The 19,480-nt window shown below is 44.3% G+C and overlaps 1 pseudogene; it reads left to right on the forward strand.

Annotated features, from left to right (window-relative positions):
* The first annotated feature begins 17,362 nt into the window (after positions 1-17,362).
* On the forward strand, positions 17,363-18,251 carry LOC130888254 (methionine adenosyltransferase 2 subunit beta-like; annotated as a pseudogene).
* Positions 18,252-19,480: the final 1,229 nt, after the last annotated feature.

The raw sequence follows: 19,480 nt of genomic DNA on the forward strand, positions 1-19,480 counted from the left end.
GACGCCTTAGCCGCTTCGGGCCGCTTCCGGTGGGCTGCGGAGCCTTGGCAGCCAGATGCTGGGTCTGTTTTGAGGTGGCAGCAGAAGTCTGTCAGAGGCGCGCCTTGCCGCCCCGTGCGGTACAGCCCACACGCAGTCCACCTTCTTGGCCTCGGGACTTCATTCGCTGCCGTAGGAATTCCGGGCTCTGGCACCCCGTCTCCAGGCCTGGACGCCGCCCTCCCTTCCCCAAACTGAAGATGAAGTTTGACAATTCCGTGTGCTGCCTTGTCTCCCAGGAACTCTGAAAGTCGATGGTCTTTTAGTTTCCTGTTTCTCAGCTTATTTATATCTTGGAAAAAATTATCATTTGCCTGAAGGATGTAAAATATTTAGCAGTATCCCTGTACTGTCCACAATAGCTGTCTGTAGCAATCAAAAAACAGCATGAGATCTTGCAAATACCTCCAGAGGGAGGGGAGATGCTTCATTAAAATTTGAAATTCAGATAACGATTTCTAGATGTATTAATTTCTTTGTTGCTGTGGCCAAATCCCTGCAGGCAGCAACGTGAGAGCAAGGGTTTATCTGGGCTTACAGTTCTAGGGCATTCAGCCTGCACGGTTGGGGAGGCTTGGTGAAAAAGCGCTAGCCACTCTGTATCCACAATCAGCATGGAGAAATGAATGTGTTGCCAAATTTGTTTTCTCTTTATTTGAGCCAATGGCCCACTGCATACGATGGAGCTGTCCATATTCTCACCTCAGTTAAACTCTTCTGGAAAACAGCCTCAGGCACTCAGTCAGAGGTGTGTTTCCATGGTGAGTCTAAATTCAGTCAAGTTGATGGTGAAGATTAACCGTGACAAGTATATCCCATGTGACTGACTCTATAGCAACAGTTATGATTGGCAACTTGTTAGCAACTATATTTGGAATCTAGCAATTAGGGATTGGTCTGTACTTTGTTAAGGTTTGATAGACAGTGTTAAATACTCAGAGGGAACACAATTAAAATTTTTAGTATCAATGTGGATTTTAGCTCTCTATAAACTTCAATTATTTCATTTCAAATCAATTCCAAATGAGCCAAATACGAGTATTTTTCCCAAGGTGGGAAGTTTCTATTAATGGTCGCATTTTCAGATTTAAAGTACCCTCACACTGTGGTGGTTGGAATAAGAATGGTTCCCATAGGTTCATATCTTTGAACGCTTAGTTGCTGGAGGAATGCAATTCTTTGGTAAGATTAGAAGGATTAGGAGGTGGCCTTGTTGGAAGAAGTCTGTCACTGGAAGTGAACTTTGAAGTTTTCAAAAGCCCATGCTCGGCCTGGTATTTCCCCCTTTCTCTTCCTTTCAGCCTGTGGATCAGGATGTAGCACTCAAATTCTCCAGCACCATGCCTGCTGCCTCTGAAACTGTAAGCCAGGCCCCAATTAAATGCCTTTTTAAAAATGAGTTGCCTTGGTCATGGTGTCTCTTCACAGCATCAGAACAAAGACACACAGCTAATTCACACACACACACACACACACACACACACACACACACACTGCAGGGAGACTCAGGATTAAACAAAATTTCGAAGTGCAGCCAGGTGGTGGTGTTGCACACCTTTAATCCTAACACTCAGGAAACAGAGGCAAGCGGACCTCTGTGATTTCCAGGACAGTCAGGACTACACAGAGAAACTCTTTCTCAAAAAACAAAACAAAACAAAAAAACTCAAAGTGAAGAAAAAAGTTTTGATGTACATATATTTTCCATATATTTTCATTGTTTGGGTGTGCTTCTTGTTTTGGTTTAGGATTCTGGTTTTTTTTGTTTGTTTGTTTTTGAGACAGTTCTCACTCTGTAGCCCTAGGTGACCTAGAGTTACTGTGTAGACCAAGCTGACCTTAAACTTTTGACAGTCTTACTGCCTCTGCATCCTTAGTGTTAGGGTTCAGGCATGAGCCACCATGCCTGACTTTTTAAAAAAACTATGTTTAAAAAATCTACCTTGAGCATTGCTCTTGAACCTCCTTTTGGTCATTTTATAATGTGTACGTCACTGCAGGTAGACTGGTGATAACGCAGTGACTGAATCCCACCGGAGGGATGGGACATCAGTTTCATAGTTAGCCCCGTCTTCTAACTGAGCCAGACTTGTGTGAATGTAAACTCCCCAGACTTGTATGAACACAATCTCCCTTTGGCCTTCTCAATATATGCCTACTTTTTAGTAGAGGTAAACTGTAAGAATTGTGTGTGGTGTGCGTGCCTGTAATCCTAGCATTCAAGATATAGAAATAGAGGATCCAGATAGTCCAGGATCCAGGAGCTAGCCTGGACTACATGGTACAATCTTGACTTAAAAAAAAAAAAAAAAAAAAAAAAACAGTTAATATGTATTTTCCCTTATTGCTCCTGAGCTTAAGGAGAAACTTTCCCCAGTGTTAGCTGCAGTTTTCCTCATGCCCGCCTTTTGGTGCCGCTTAACTCACATGTCACCGCTGTAAGAAAGGGATTTTTTCTAATGCCCCCACTCTTCTGTCATTCCTAAGCAGAAAAATAATAGTTCACACAACCCACCACGATTGCGTCTATATCCTGTACCCGCTAGGATGTGACTTCTTGCTCGCTGCCACCAGAAAGCCGCAGAGAAATACTGCTGGCCAAGGATTTTGGAAGAGGATTCTGTCTCTGCAGTTTGTGCCAATGCTCCCAGAGAGCATGCTGGTCCCGAAACTGTCCACCAGAGGGCGCTACACACTCCTGCAAATCCTGCACTTGTCTTTTGCCTAAAATCGATAGTTTTAATGGTTTATAGTTGCCCTACCCTTCCTCAGAATTCATGATTGTAGTTCTTTTCTAATACTAAAAGAGTTTAATGGATCAAACGAGAAATTTAAAGCTGAATCCAATGCCCACTCCTGGAAAATTTTCTATCAGGTTGAGGTAATGATTGATTGATTATTATAACTATACCATTTAAACTCCGGCAGTTGACTTCAGGTACAAAGAGAAAGGATATTTGCAAAGAAAGATCTCCTAGTCTCAAGTCATCTTTGGTGACTGCTTCTTAAACTCTGCCCTGACTGGGAACCACAGTACACTTCTGAAACAAAACAAACCCAAAACATGAAAAGAGACGTGAGTCCTTAGCTAAAAAGATGTGCAAAGGATACCAAGGGGGATTTTTGGGGTGGGGGGTGGTTTCGAGACAGAGTTTCTCTGTGTGACTTTGGCACCTGTCCTGGAACTTGCTTTGTAGACCAGGCTGGGCTAGAACTCACAGGAATCCACCTGTCTCTGATTCAAGGCGTGGGCCACTACCGCCCAGCACCAAGAGGGCTTTTCAGATGACAGATTAAATGATTTTTTTAAATTATTACATGAAATTTAAAATTCACAGGCCTAAAGAACAAATGATTCTGCTCTCTGGCCATTCTTTCTGCTTCATCATTGCCAGGTCCCTGGCTTATTCTTTTTTTTTTTTTTTTTTTTTGGGGTTTTCGAGACAGGGTTTCTCTGTGGTTTTGGAGCCTGTCCTGGAACTAGCTCTTGTAGACCAGGCTGGTCTCGAACTCACAGAGATCCGCCTGCCTCTGCCTCCCAAGTGCTGGGATTAAAGCGTGCGCCACCACCGCCCGGCTTCCCTGGCTTATTCTTAACAAGAAAATATTACTGAGCTCGTGTGAGGGCTCAGTGTGTAAAGACACTTGCTGCCTAGCCTAACAACCTCTCTAATCCCTGGAACTCACACATGGTAGGCAGAAAGCCCTCCACAGGCATATTGTGGAATACATATGTGCATGCATGTATACCTAAGCGCGCACACACACACACACACACGAAACATGAAAAACTTTTCCTGTAAGACCCTGTGCCCTCAAAGTCTTTGGCTCTGACCCCATGTCTAATTGAATGTAAATGACCTGGTCCACAGAAGTAGAGAATGAACTGCCACCACTGTCGAAATGAAAGCATCCGGGGGACAAGTGAAAGGTAGTCCCAAGGATGAGAATGTGAGGGGAAGCTGTGCAGTCAAGGCCGGGTGCTGTGCAGCTCAAGCTGGAAAGGAGCAGGAACCATCCTGTGCATACTGTCACTAAATAAAGCAAAATAAAGGGGAAAGTGAAACCACCAGAAATATCAGCACATAATAAAACATATCTTCTGAGGTGAAGATATTTAAAAGACTTGTATACTTGAAAACACTGAATATGGATAAAAAGACTCAGGTTAGAAGCAGTTGAAGGCCAAGCAGGTAACTGGGAAGAGTTAGGATAGAGTTGGGTACCTGGACACCTAGTCTAGTAAAGAAAGACATCACATTGTGTGTATGTGTGTATGTGCACATGTGCCCAAGGAGGCCCAAAAGAGTGTATCAGACCCCCTGAAGCTGAAGTGACAGGTGGTTATGAGCCATCCCACCTGGGGCTGGGCACTGAATTCAGTTCCTCTGTAAGAGCAGACAGTGTTCTTAACTGATGAACAATTAATTTACAAAACAATAAATTCAATCAATGATCTGACTCCTGGAGTGCAAGCCCCAAAGCAAAAACATAAATAGCATGAAAAAAAATCATGGTAACATAACTTCCCCTTGAGTTACTAACCCCACAAGTAATGGCCACCTCGCATACAGGCCTTCCTACTTGGAGGGTACACAGATAAAATTGTGTTCGTGGATTAAACATTTTGATAATAGTACAAAAATTCTTGTTTGTTTTCCACATAAGAGATTAGTCTGTTGTTTTTGTTGCTCTTTTGAGACAAAGGCTATGTAGCCCTGATTGGTTGGGAACTTGCTATGTAGACCAGGCTGGCCTTGAACTCACAGAAATCCTCCTGCCTCTGCCTCCCCAGTGCTGAGATTAAAGGCATGTATCACCACACCCAGCTAAATTTGTCTTTCTTAAAAGCTATGAAAAGAAACTTCTAAAATCTACTGTTGCATTTACAAAGTGAACTCCAAGTATTCCAGGGATGGGGTAACAGAGAGGAGGCCTGGTGGCAGCAATTCTGTCCAATGCTCAGCTCTCTATTGCTCTCCAGTTAGCGCAGAAGCTATGGCTTTCTCTTTTGTCTCTTTTTGTTCTCAAAATAGGGAAGCCATCTGGCTCGAAGCTGAGCAGACAGATGCCACGTTCTCTCCGAACTGCAAGAGAAAACTAAAGCTGGGAAATATCAAAAAAGGAGTGTGAGGTAATTGAGACTCCGGTTGTATAGTCTTCCAGCTTTCTGAATATTCTGGGATCACAACGATGGAGCTGGGGACAGAAGATGATGACTTCATGGGGTTCAGTCATTTCTGGGGGAAGGGGGATCCAAGTTCAGATCAAGGCTTTTCTATAGTTCTTGAACACCCTGCCAAAACTTGGTACAGGAGTCAGTGCTCTGGCTTCCACTCCACACGGCCCTGCCCATACAATCCTTGTTCTCATTCCAGGCTACCAACAGGTGGAGCATGTACTGTAGCTCAGGTTCATTCTTTCCAAGGCTCTCCTGTAGATTGCTAGTTTGATACCTGGTGATCTGGAGCCCAAGATGTCTTGTTCTGTGTATGAGGCCCGTGTCCTCTTCCTCTCATCTGCTGCTGCTGCTGCTTTTTCTGGAAACAAACCTTAAAACAATCAAACAAAATGAAGTTAAAAACTCAGTTATGAGATACCTTCCTTGTGTTTCCCTGCTTTGAAATATATATATATATATATATATATATACACATATATATTCAGCAATGTTTCTAGAAGAAGGACCTCCCAGATCCCTACCTCCTGCCTGAAATCTCTGACTCAAGCCTTCCACTGGTCCACAGTTCTAGTTCCACAACCCTTGTTGGACCCTAAAGTCCAATTACAAAGGAGGAGTCTCCCCAAGAGACCACTCTGACACCGCAGTTGATGTAAAAGCAAGAGGATTTTAATTCTGTCGCGACAGGGTCACTCAGCATTCCAGAAGCTAAGGACCCTGAACGGCTGTTACAGGCTAGTTTTAAAGAGAAAGACCGCAGAATCAAAGGGGGAGTACGGAAGCCGTTTGTCAACTATCGTGACTAGCTCGTTTAATGATCAGCTAACTATGATTGTCTGTTGCCATGGTGGTTGCTGGGTTGGTTGAGCAAGGAGAAACATCTGCTGGTCATCTGCAAGTTGTTTTGCTCCAGTTCCTGGGTCTATTGAAGAAAAACTACAAAGGGGTTAGAGAGTTCCTGGGAAGGTACTCAAAGCCCAGTGCATGCGTGGGTGATTATCAGGTTCCTGGTTCCCAGGGAAGGGGGGGAAAGCACTAAGGCTGAGAGGGCTCAGAAATGGCCTCGGAGTTATTCTAGAGTCTTACACCCTGTCTGTTTCTGCTACGTCCCTCCACTTTGGGCGAGTGGCTCGCCAGAGTTACTTCCTGCATTTAGATTTATTCTGCTGCGGGTTTAGAGACCATGGTGGGCATTCCTGGAGATGCTGAGTGAGATTCAACACCCACCTTCAGTTCCCGTCATCTTGTCTGTCTACACACCTCAAAGCCACACTGTGTGCAGTCCACCTGGGTCCCAGCTGTCCTTTGAGCTGAGCAACGTGATAGGAAGGGCTGGTCTTCCACAGTTAAGAGTAGGCACGAATGGCGGAAGGACTAATTACCTTCTTGTTTGTAATGGACTGTAGTCTTTTTCATGGCCCTGACTTAAATACTACCCCTTTCTCTTTGGAAGACAGGGTTTCTATGTGCTGTCCTGATTGTCCTGGAACTCTGTAAACCAGGATGGCCTCAAACTCAGAGATCCCCCTGCCTCTGTCTCCCAAGTGCTGGGATTAATGTGTGTGACACTATACCAGGCAATATATTCCACTAGCTGTTTTTAATCTGTGGGGCTCTGATCTGTCCCAAGATAACTTTGATGACTTATTTAACCCCTTCCCCAGTTTCCACAGACAACTGAATCATCCCAACATTTAGAAAGTTTTTAAACGATCTCGCTGATTGTTGAGGACTCATGTGAGGGGTTCTATTATGTAACATAAGAATATATTCTCCTCTCTTTAAAGCTCACTACACTTGACTGGACAGTGGCAACACATGCCTTTAATTCCAGCACTTGGGAGGCAGAGGCAGGAAGATCTCAATGAGTTCCAGGCCAGCCTGGTCTACAGAATGAGTTCCAGGACAGCCAGGGCTCTACACAGAGAATCCTTGTCTCAAAAAATCAAAACAACAACAAAGATACAAAAAAAATTACAATTATTTATTTTATGTGTGTGGTGGTCAGAGGACAACCTGCAGGAGTCAGTTCTCTCCCTCCAGCATGTGGGTCCCAAAAGTCCATCTCAGGTAGCCAGGCTTGGCAGCTAGCACCTTTACAAACAGAGTCACCTCAGTGCCCCCATTTGAATGTAAAACAGGGAACTCCAGATTCTCTTTTCCTCTTGGAGTAGTTCACTTCCTTCTTTGATGCCTTGGATCTGCAAATACACATTTCCTAAAGAAACCCAGTCTCTGACTCCACATGGTAGGTCTTAGGGGGGCCTCTCCTTGACAAAACGACTCTTTCTTTTCTTACAGAAAGTGTGACCCAACCTTTTAGAGGTGGGAAGGGCTCCATTTTAAGGTACAACTCTTACAAATTCTTGTATAGAGCCCCTTAGCTACATGCAGAATCCAAACTAATTCTTCCTGTGTCCTTGTCAAGAGGATCTAAATTCAGTTAAACTTCAGCAAGTCTGCTCATGAACTGTAAGAGCTAAATATGTCCAATGAACTCTAAACATAGATCTTCCGTGTGTCAGGCCCTGCGTAGACAGCGGTGAACAAGACGGGCATTCATAGATGATGGGTACATAGAGAGCTAACAAGTAAGGAAATAGATCAACAATTGCAAAGTGTAGAAAGGTTTGGAGACAAGTAAGGAAGCGTGGGAAGGACTCCAAATGGACATTTAAGATAAAACCCAAAAGATAAAGTTGAACCGAACAGACAAAGAGAAAGACTATTCTAGGCAGGACAAAGAATGTGCTCAAGACTCTGGGGCTTCGAAGACTTCATTGTCTAATGATGGTTAGAAAACCATCACAGCATGAGTGAAGGCTGAGTGGAGGAGTGACGTCATAACTGAAATCAGCTGGGTGCCTTGAAAACCCTTCACAATGATGATGTATCCTAAGTGCTAGACAAAGAAGCAGGATGGGGGAGGGAATGTGGGTGGCACTAAGTACATCAAGGAAAGGCGTTGCTAGACTTAGTTTTCATTTTACAAGTCCCTTTTGGGATGGAGAAAAGATGATTGGCAGAGGTGGATGCAAAAGGACCAGGGCAAGTTCTTTGAGAAAATGATGGTGCCTGGGACCGCACAGTGGCACCAAGGAATACAAATACTGCCTTAAGGAGTAGTCGGAGGAGACTGGTGATGGGCTGGCTACAAGAGGGTTGTTGAGAGGGAAAAATCACAAACTGCATTTGAGGAAGATCAGCCCTCAGTTTCCAAGACTCAGAAAGACAAGAGAGAGATAAATTTAAGGTATGTAGCAAAACATCGAATATTCACAGTGGCTCAAACAAGCAAGAGGTACATCGATCTGATGCAACCTTTCAGAACTGACATCAAGGTCTCATGATGCTACCTGTGTCCCCGTGTTGCAGTTTGTTTGTGACCCCTGAGATAGCATTATTTACTGGATAAACCTGTTTCTAGTTGTGTGACTCAGGTCTAGCACTCACCTTTAATCCAAGAACTTTTTGCTTATTATAAACAGGACTAAATGAAAACAACATTCCATAGGTCAAGAGGCAGAGCAAGCAACCGGTTGGCAGGAAGTAACCATAGAGAATAAGAGGGGTTCAGGAGGACCGATAGGGAGACACATAGGAAGAAGGGAAGGAATTTGAGTGAAGTTTTGTTTGAAATGGAGGAGAAAGCTCTTTTTCTCTGGGATGTCAGCAGAGGAGGAAGGTCATCTGGGTGCTTTCTCTGCCTCCCTGAGCTAGCAGGTTTTCACCCCAGCATCTACCTCCAAGAATTGAATTGAGATTTCGTTAAAAAACAACATCCTAGGGTCCTTCTTCTTCTGCTTTCTTGTAGCCTGTGGGCTTCATAATCACAACTGGCTGCTGTACCTCTCTGTAGGCCCCAAGAAGGAAAAAAAAAGCTCACTTTAATAAAATTTCCCTACAATCCCTATCTAATAACTTCTATCTCTGAGCAGAATTGCGATGAGGTAGCTTTGAACAGTAAGGGAGCTTGGTCAGGCCCATTGCTAATTGCAGACTGTACTGGGATTCTTTCCAGCAAGAAAGCAAGAGAGAATGCATCTGCCTGAGGCTGAAATCAGAAACTCAGTTAAGAGGATGTCAAGGCAAAAAGGTCAGGAAGACCCTTGAGTGCATGAACTCATGGAGCTTGGAAGAGAGTGTAGGACAATTTAAACTTGGGGAGCTTCTGTATATAGGCAGTTTTTGTGTTTTACTTTCCAAACGATGAAAACTTCTGGTTAATGCCAACAGGATTTGTTTAAGCGAGAGAGGAGGAATAACTAGAGTAGGCGGGTGAGTTGGAGGAAACGTGAAGGTTAAGACACAGTCCTTCCCGGAGAGCTGAGTCCACTCTTATCTCTGGCAGAAAGATGAACCCACAGATGCAGAGAAGCTTGTGACCCCAGTCATTAAAAGATGAGACCTCAGACCAAGGGCTCTGGTGCACTCATGAGGCACAAGACCAGATCAACCACGGGTCGGGAGGCCTGACAGGCCTGACAGCACAAGGAAAAGGATAAAGTCAGGGCAGCCTGGCGTGAAAAAGCACGCTGAGGAATTCTCCACGTTACTGGGTGTGCCGCTGTGTTGTTACGATGAGAGAAACACCCGTCAGCCTAGCTGGGCGATTTGCTCCAAAAAGTCCTCAGCTGCCCATGGGAAGCTGTGGAGAAGGTGGAAGCAGCTCCGTTCATGTTTAGGGCTATGTCAGAGGATGACTGACAGGGGAAAGGAAACCATAGAAGCTGAAGTCATCCGCCTGGGACTAATTACATCTAAACTAAAGCAAACTATGCACTTTACCCACTCTTATAATACTGATATAGACAGAAAGGAAAACACCTCATAAACTGTAACAAAGTAGCTTTATGATGCCAGCGAGGCCGATCCACCCACAGCTGCTGCTTTTCTGGCAAGAAGCTTTCTCCAAAGCCTGGTAGGTGAGGGGAGTTAGCATGTACCAACCTTGCAGTTCAGACTTGCTGGAGTAAGCCTGCCGCAAGGCCCAGTCTCTGCTAGGGAGACTCACTCAACATCGTTTCTTCTTTATAGTCTTCCAGACAGATCCAAGAATGTTGTCTAACACTGATTCACCTTCCTAGCCAAAGCTTTTAGAGGAGTGTGTAGTTCACTATCAGGAAATCCCACTTGTACCCTTTACAAGCAGAACCTGGGTGGGGGCCAACACGAAAGGGCGTGTGTGGCACGGGACTGATGAGATTGTCCTGTGGCTAGTACAGGTGGGAGGATGCAGAGGCTCTAGCGCATGGTGAGGTTTGCCATCAGTGACGGCCCAGAAGATGACGCCGGAGGGCAAGCGGCATCCCCTGATGTGGGTTCAGATGTAGTACTGCTCTCCGCCCCTAGAAAAGTGGATCGTCTCTCCAACCGGTCCTCTTTTCTTTCCGTTCCGTTTCAGGGCTTACCAGGGCATTGCCAGAAGTCGCGTTTCTCTGAGACTTCATTGTTAACCGTTCTAAGTTCTTGACCACAGAATCAGCCTCAGCAAGCATGGAGTGGCAATGAAAGCTGAAAGGGAAGTTAGATATGGCGAGAGCCTGGGAATGACAATGTCTATCACGTACATATAGCCCAAGTTCTTCCATACTTTGTTTGCTAAATCCCATCTGTGAGAGAAAGCACATGGTCTTTCTGAATCTATCATATTTCAGTTAACACGATGGCCTTTAGCTCTAAGCCAACTTGCTGTAAAAGAACAATTTCATTCTTTTTTTTGACAGAATAGTATTACAATTGTTCTAATACATATTTATTTTACGTGTAATGTATCAGCTATAGTATAGTTTCTTTTAATATATAAAGTGTTACATAATATTGTCTTTATTCAGTCACTGATGGGCATCTAAGGAAGAACAGAGGATGAAAAATGGCCAAAGCACATATATATTGATCAAATTATGTTATATGCATACCTTAAAATATTACAATGAAACCCATTATTTTGCATGTATTTATTAAAGTGTTTAAAACCACATGTTATATAAATTATATGTACAAATAAGCATAAAGTAAATATTATGTAACATACAAATTATTCTACTTTAAAATTACATATAATGACAGGCATGGTGGTACATCCCTTTAATCCCAGTATGCAGGTGGCAGAGGCAGGCTGATCTCTATGAGTCTGAGGCCAGCCTAGTCTACATAGTATGTTCCAGGACAGCCTGGGCTGTATAGAGAGAGCTTGTCTCAAAAAAATTAAACATAATGATCATATTAGAAAGCCAGTGATTTATGTATATAGGTAAACTCATATATTCTGTATTTGTATGGCTTTATAGTATGTGTCAACAGATCTTGCACACAAAGTTTGGAGAAATGAAAATTAAGCATTAATAAGTACATCTTTTGTTTGTTTAATTGTATTTGTGTGCTTGTATGTGAATGTGCTGTATAGGAGTGCCCATGGAGGCCAGAAGACAGTGTTGGGTCACCTGGAGCTGGAATTATAGGCAGTTGTGAGCGCCTGACTTGGGCTCTGGGGTGCCAGGAACCAAGCCTCGGTCCTCTGGGTGCTAGGAGCCAAGCCTCGGTCCTCTGGGTGCTAGGAGCCAAGTCTCAGTCCTCTGGAAGAGCAGCAAGCACTTTGAGTTGCTGCACCATCTTTCCATTTTCTGTTTTTGTTTTTCTTAGGTGTGTGTGTGTATGTGCGCGTGCATGTGTGTGTGCCTGCCTGCATGTGTGTGCCACATGTGTGCAGGTGCCTGCAGAGCAAGAAGAGGGCATCTGATTCCCTGGAGTTGGAGTTACAAGTGGTTGTGAGCCAGCATGTAGGTGCTGAGACCCTACACTCAGGCCCTTGGGGAGAGCAGCACCTACTCTTAACTGCTAAGCTGTCTCTCCAGCCCTGTTAGTTGAATTGTTGACCCTCAGAGGCCAGAGGTGGATTTCTGCTTCCTTTCATCTCACACACTCATTCTTTCTGTTGAGAACACCTAGTTTGGCTCCGAGGCCATCTATTTCTCAGCAGCTGTCCTGATCTACAGCCCTTATTCGGATCCCACAGCTAGGTTGGTCACGTCTGTTGTAGCTGTCCCATGCTGCCACCCACGGTAATTCAGATCCACTGTCGTCAGGTGTCTTTTGCCTTCTTGTTTTAGAAGAGTTCCTAAGTCTGTTTCCCATGACTCTTTGAAAGACGAAAACACACATTGGTTATTTTCTAGGTTTCTCAACATGACTTTGTCTGCTTTCTCCTCAAGTTCCAACCTAGGCTGTGATTTCTGTCAGGATACGGTGAATGGTTGGACCATGTACCCTCTTAAGATAGTCTATCAGATAAATGCAAGGTAATGGCTGTTTCATATCACCAGCTGAACTTGAACCTCTCTCCTCTGCCAAGACTTCCGCATTGTGAAGCTACCTTTGTCCCTTAATAAATACTCTGTGACAATAAGTCAATATGTACTGTACAAACGCACTGCGCCTCACCAAACTTTCACCTACATGTTCCAGCCTGCACGGCTCTTGCCTGAGTCAACTATTAGTATAAGAGTTGCAAAATTGTGCCATTTCAATTCCACCCAGTTGGCTACTGTTAGTGACTGACATTCGATGTTTTGGGGAGATCGTTTCCTTACCTCTGGATTTATGAAATTGTAATTTATGGATGAACATTCTTATTGTTGGGTTATGTGCCTGTTAATTATTTGACTTGATATTCACACTGATTTATATTCAGTCAACGGAAGCTCCTAGGAGGTAGCTGGGTCCTTCTGACAGGACCCCATTCCTTTTCTTTTCTCTGGACCACAATTTTTTCACACACTTCACTTGGTACACTCTCCCTTATTGATAAAGGTGTTTCAGGTTCCCTTGGCCTTTTTGGGCCTCAGCCCAAGTGGGACAGAAAGAATCTTTGTTGCAGAATCAGAGAAGTGCTGGGGGGGGGGGGGTAGGGTGGTGGGAAAAGAAGCTAGGAGGGGAAACCAGGAGAGACAGCCTTCCAACACTCAGCAAACTCTCGCTCTAGAAAAAACACTGCTCGCAGTAACTTCCAGAAATTCCACAAGTGTGACCCCCTCTTCAGGGTACTCCTTCCCACGAGAGGAGTCTGCTTCACCCTTTGTTGAGAAGGAGAATGCACAGGGGTGGTGTCAGCCCCAGAAGGAACCGAGCCACTGACCAGCTACCTTGTCTCTGGTCTATGTTAATTTGCCTCTTGGTTTCCCCCAGGCTCTGAGGACGATAACAGTAAAGAGGACTAGAAATGCTATGCCCCATGGGCTACTCTTGTGCAAGATTCACAGCTGATGCGACACCATCTGACTCTCTACGTGCAGCGAGGGGCAGTGAGCATTCTCTCTCCAGATGTGCTTCCCCTCATGCACTAGTTCCCTGCAGTTATGACAACAATCTCACAAACTGGATTTTTAAAGGTTCAATTGTGCGCGCATGTGTGTGTGTGCACACATGAGTACACATGCCCAAGGAGGCCAGAAGAGGGTCAGGGATCCCCTGGAGCTGGATTACAGTGGGCTGTGAGCTATCTGACGGTGGACACTGGGAACCAAACTTTGGTTCTCTGAAAGAGCAGCACAAGCTCTGAACTGCTGAGTCATCTCTCTAGCCCCGTGAATTGGTTACACAATGGTTTCACAGCTTCTCACCAGACTAACAAAATATGGAGGTTGTAAGGAAGCAAGGGGGATGCACTTGTCAAGTTTCTAAATATGTTGCCACAGAAAAATATTCACAAGGAATTTTCCTACCACATCAATAATAATTCTTACCATGTGGGCTCTACACATTGTATTATTAGTCTTTTTTGGTGAGAAACATTCTATTATTAATTACATAACTATATCGTTTTAAGTGTCTTGCTCCCTTGGGTCACTAGATTAGAGCTCAGTGAAAAACCTACGTGCATATGTATGACTGAAGTGAAAAGGCTTTTTCATAGAGCAAAGCAAAGGAAACTTTCTCCTTTGCCCCATATTCTAACTCTAGATTATTTACTGCGATTTTGCAAAATCACCATGACTTTACTGATTACCGTTATCCAGACTTGCTAAGTCAAAGTTATTACCAAAGATATCTTATTTGACCTGGCACAGTCCATGGCCACGCCTTTCTTTCTATGCTTGGAAATTACCCAGGTTCTCATGCGCCCGAGTTCAGTACTCCACCACTGAGGGTACATCCCTGGCTACATCTCATCCCTATGTTCCATTAGTTCCAGTCTAGTGAATATCTGAGACACCTTGTGTTATGGGCATTTTGCTCCTGAGATTTTTGTTTGGCAAAGATTTTTCATACGGGCTGTTTTATTAGCTCTTTCAATACCCCAACTATTAGTATTCAGGCATCTGTACTGGCCTACCCTTGGGGTCTTAACAGGACAGTCAGCTGCAGTCATTAAGAGTGCCCCTCTGTGCGCATTCGCTAGGTTCCCCCGTCTCTCTTTTTACGTTCCCTTTCCTCTAATAAAAACCCCTCCACGTGAATTCTGTTACACGGCGTCTTTGTCTCGCGTGCTACTTTTTTAAAATTACACCACCAGCCATGCGGTGTTTTTCTCATCTTAATCTTCGGAAGCCCTGACAAATACTCAAATGCATTGAGCTTGATAGCTTCCCTTAAAAACTTTTATAATTACATTTATTGACTTATTTATTGCGTGGGGTGGGTACAGGCATGTCACAATATATAGACAGAGGACAAGTTGAAGGCATCAGTTTTCTCTTCATACCCTGTAAGTTGTGGGGGTCAAACTCAGGCTATCAGGGTTAGCGACAAATGCCACTTGAGACATTTCATTTGATTTAGCTCACTAGCTTCAAGGTATGCTTTTTTAAAACATCACACACACACACACAAACACACACACACACACACACACACACGGAAGAAAGAAGAAAACAGAATTGAGGGTCTTGCTGCTGTCCAGTACTATACATTCCATGATACACTTGGTTCTTGATCTTCAACAGCTGAGCAGGCACTGCAGGTCTGTGGGTGTCTCCCTTGTGGTCTCTGCACATGTGTCAGGGAAGCTTTAGTCACTCTCAGCCCCCAGGGCAAAGGTGCCTTCTTGATGAGTTGTCAAGCCCTCCCCTCATACGGAGGAAAGGTGGGCATGGGTGCTCACCAGGAAACAGTGTACAGGTGTGATGGTTTGGGTGAGACTGGCCTTTGTGGCACCTAAGTTTGAATGCTTGGTTCCCAGTTGTTGGCACTGTGAAGGATTAGGAGGTATGGCCTTGCTGAAGGAGCTTTGTTACTGGAAGTGAGCGTTGAAGTTTCAAAAGCCCATGTCCAGTCTCTCTCTGCTTGCTCCCTGAAGATCAGGATGTAAGCTCTAAGCTACGGCTCCAGCGCTCTGCCTGCCTGCCTGCCACACTCCTTGTACGGTGGTCATATACTGACTCTCTGAAACAGTGAGCAAATCCCCAATATAATGCTGTTTTTTTTAAGTTCCCTTGGTCATGGTGTCTCCTCATAGCAATAGAAGAGTAACAAAGACAACGGCTTAGCCTGGTTCTTTTCCAGGTCAAGTCTGCATTCTAGAGTTCAGAAACCAAACCCACAGTGACTTAAAAAACATGCACCCATTTCCCACTGAACAAGGAGTCCAAAGTAGGAATCCCAGAGTTGACCAAAGGCTCAGTGATCCAGATAGATACCTTGTATTTTCCTCTACTGTCGGCAGTGAGATCCACCTGCCTCTACCTCCTGAGTGCTGGGATTAAAGGTGTGTACCACTACCACTATGCCTGGCCTTTAAAATTGTTTTTAATATAGATTTTCAAAATCAAACTCAGGTCCCCCAGTCTCCACCGCAAGCACTTTTCCCACTAAGCCATTTCCCCAGGATCTTGCCAGTCCACCCGCATTCGTGAAATGAAACTTTTGCTTCTGAAATCCTCTAACCCATGGGTTTTGTTGTGGCAGCCCTAGCCAACTGCCACACACTCTTTCCATCACGCCCACATTCTCACTTTTGAAAGGTTCGGAGGTCAACAGAGTGCTCTTGCTAGGAATCTGATAAACCTGCACAGCTGACCCGAGGTCTAGTTCACGCAGCCTTCCTGCGGGTTCCGAGTCTTCCACTTTGAGCTTTGGTAGCTGAAAGCCTGGCAGGCAGGAGAGGAAACATAACGATTGGTTGAATGATCCAAGGCGAAAGCTGGTTTCCCTGCTGACTGACAGAAGGTGAAACACCACCACTGAGCCTGGTGTGTGCTTTAGTTTTGACAGGAACTCCCAGACGGGCCAGGGAGATACAGATTGCCATGACATTTTTTGGAAGGCAGTGCAGCAACCTCAAAGGGTTAACCTTAGGAAAGTGTTATTTCTTAAGGTCGAAGTGGTTGACTACAACATTGTCACTCTACCCAAGCGTTATATCAAAAGTCTATTCTTTTTTTTTTAAATATTTATTTATTATGCATACAATATTCTGTCTGTGTGTATGCCTGCAGGCCAGAAGAGGGGACCAGATCCCATTACAGATGGTTGTGAGCCACCATGTGGTTGCTGGGAATTGAACTCAGGACCTTTGGAAGAGCAGGCAATGCTCTTAACCACTGAGCCATCTCTCCAGCCCCCAAAAGTCTATTCTTAAGGTGCTTGAGAGATGAATGGTTCGGTGGTTAGGACCACTAGCCGCTCTTCCAGGGAACCCGGGTTTAGTTCCCAGCACCCACATGGTAGCTCACTACAATTCCTGACTCCAGCTCCAGGAGATTCAACATGCTCCTCTGACCGCTTGTGGGTACCAGGCACACATGTGTTATATATACTTTCAGGTAGGTTAAAGCATATACATATATATATGTGTGTGTGTGTGTCTGTGTCTCTGTGTGTCTCTGAATGTCTGTGTGTGTGTGTAGGAGTGTCTTCTATCTATCTGTTGCTTTCATTGGTTAATTAATAAAGAAAACTGCTTGGCCTGATAGGTCAGAACATAGGTGGGTGGAGTAGACAGAACAGAATGCTGGGAAGAAGGCAATGAGGCAGACGCCATGATTCTTTGACCCGAGACAGAAATAAATAAATGCCACATTTTGAAATTAGCCTATGGAGAGATAAAGGCATTAGAATATAATGTAGCTCCTAAGGGGGAGGAGAGCCAAGGACGCGGGCTCTGTGGCCCCCGGTTGTACTGTGCTGGAGGTGACTGCAGTCGCGATGGTGCAAAGGCAGCTGGCATGGTGGGCGGCGGAGAAAGAGCTCTCTATCCACTTCATTCCCTGGAGCTTAGGAAGTAAACATCCCTACCGGGCAGGTTCTAGTTACAGATGCCACAGGGCTTCTTGGCAGAGCAGTTGACAAAGAATTTCAACACAGCAACTGGTACTGTGGCTCTCGAAGAGCAAGACCAAAATTTGAACAGGTGAACCTGTTGGATTCTGAAGCAGTTCATCACCTCATTCGTGATTTTCAGCTGCTATTGGAGCATTTCTCATCTACATTAGCTCAGATTATGTGTTTGATGGCACAAATCCCCCTTACACAGAAGAAGATATACCAAATTCCTTGAATCATCTCTATGGCACAACAAAATTAGATGGAGAAAAGCCAGTCCTGGAGAACAATTTCGGGGCTGCTGTTTTGAGAATTCCTGTTCTGTATGGGGAAGTTGAGAAGCTGGAAGAAAGCGCTGTGACTGTTAGGTTCGACAAGGTACAGTACAGCAACAAGCAGCCAACCTGGACCACTGGCAGCAGAGGTTTCCCACACACGTGAAGGATGTAGCCAGTGTGTCCCGGCAGCTGGCAGAGAAGAGGATGCTGGTTCCATTCATTAAGGGAACCTTTCACTGGTCTGGCAATGAGCAGATGACCAAGTACGAAATGGCATGTGCAATTGCAGATGCCTTCAACCTCCCGAGCAGTCACTTAAGACCTATTACTGACGGCCCATCATATGAGCACAACATCCCAAAAATGCTCAGCTCCACTGCTCCAAATTGGAGACTTTGGGCATTGGCCAGCAGACACCATTTTGAATTGGAATCAAAGACTTGCCCTGGCTTTTCCTGGTCGACAAGAGATGGAGACAGACTGTCTTTCATTAGTTTATGTGCTGTGTATTTTTTTAAATGAAAAGTCTAGTATGTGGCACTTTTCAGGAATAAAGGAAATAGTTTTGTATGAGTACTCCTTAATTGTGACTCATGATCCTTCAGGTAAATGATGCTGTTGAGCTAGGGGAACGTTGGAGAGACTGAGGGCAGCCATGCCTTGTTTGCAGTCATGACTTTGAGTTGGTTGTTTTGTTCTGGTTCACCTTGTTCTTCAAGTAATGTAAATTATGATTCTTAATGTCCAAGAGCTGGGATGAAACAGATTCTTAGACTCTGGATGAAAAGCATTATCCATTCCTGTAGCTCCATTTTTGTTTGTGGACCTTTGTATATTGATAGTTTCAGCGTGTGTAGAATCCTATTAAAATCATCGTTGCTCATTGTTTGCTTTGCTTGAGCCCAGATCAAAATGCTTGAAGAAAAGGAAACTTTATTTTTGCAACTTTAAGTATGGTTTTTACGCTTGATTCTTAATGTGTTGTGTATATCAGAACTGTATAGCCTGACATCTCACCTGCATAGCACCGTGTGGCTTGAGAGAGTGTGTGTATTTTTAATATAAATACATATCTGTCTCTTTCACTTTGTCACCAAGTGATATAATAATGAGCCTTGTTTGTCTTTTGATCACTTATGAATAACAATAAACACTACTGGTATGAAAAAAAGAATATAATGTAGTTCTTTATAAAAGGGTATATTACTGTATTGCAGATAAAAGGGTAAGGTATAACACTGTAGATAGGCATGAAGCAGAACTCCAGGAGAAACAAGCCCAACACTGAGTAATTATGGACTATTGCCAAAAACTATTAAACTATATCTGAATCTGTCTATTTGGAAGATGACTGTGACGTTACATCAGAAAAAAGGCACAAATTATTACCTTTATAAAGACCCTGAGGCTGGGGACACAGCCCAGAGGCAAAGTGCAAGTTTAACATTTGTTCAGCCAGAATGAACAAATAAGTAAACAAAGAAACAGAGTGAGTCTAATTTAATTAAAAAGAGGAAAATCCAGCCGAGCAGTGGTGGCACGCCTTTTATCCCAGCACTGGAGGAGGCAGAGGCAGGCGAATCTCTGTGAGTTTGAGGTCAGCCTGGTTTGCAAGAGCTAGTTCCAGGATAGATAGGGCTGTTACACAGAGAAATCCTGTCTCGTAAAACAAAACAAAACAAAACAAAACAAAAAAAGAGAGAGAGAGAGAGGGAGAGTGAGA

The sequence above is a fragment of the Chionomys nivalis genome, chromosome 16 (genome assembly GCF_950005125.1).
Source record: "Chionomys nivalis chromosome 16, mChiNiv1.1, whole genome shotgun sequence".
NCBI classification, from domain to species: domain Eukaryota; kingdom Metazoa; phylum Chordata; class Mammalia; order Rodentia; family Cricetidae; genus Chionomys; species Chionomys nivalis.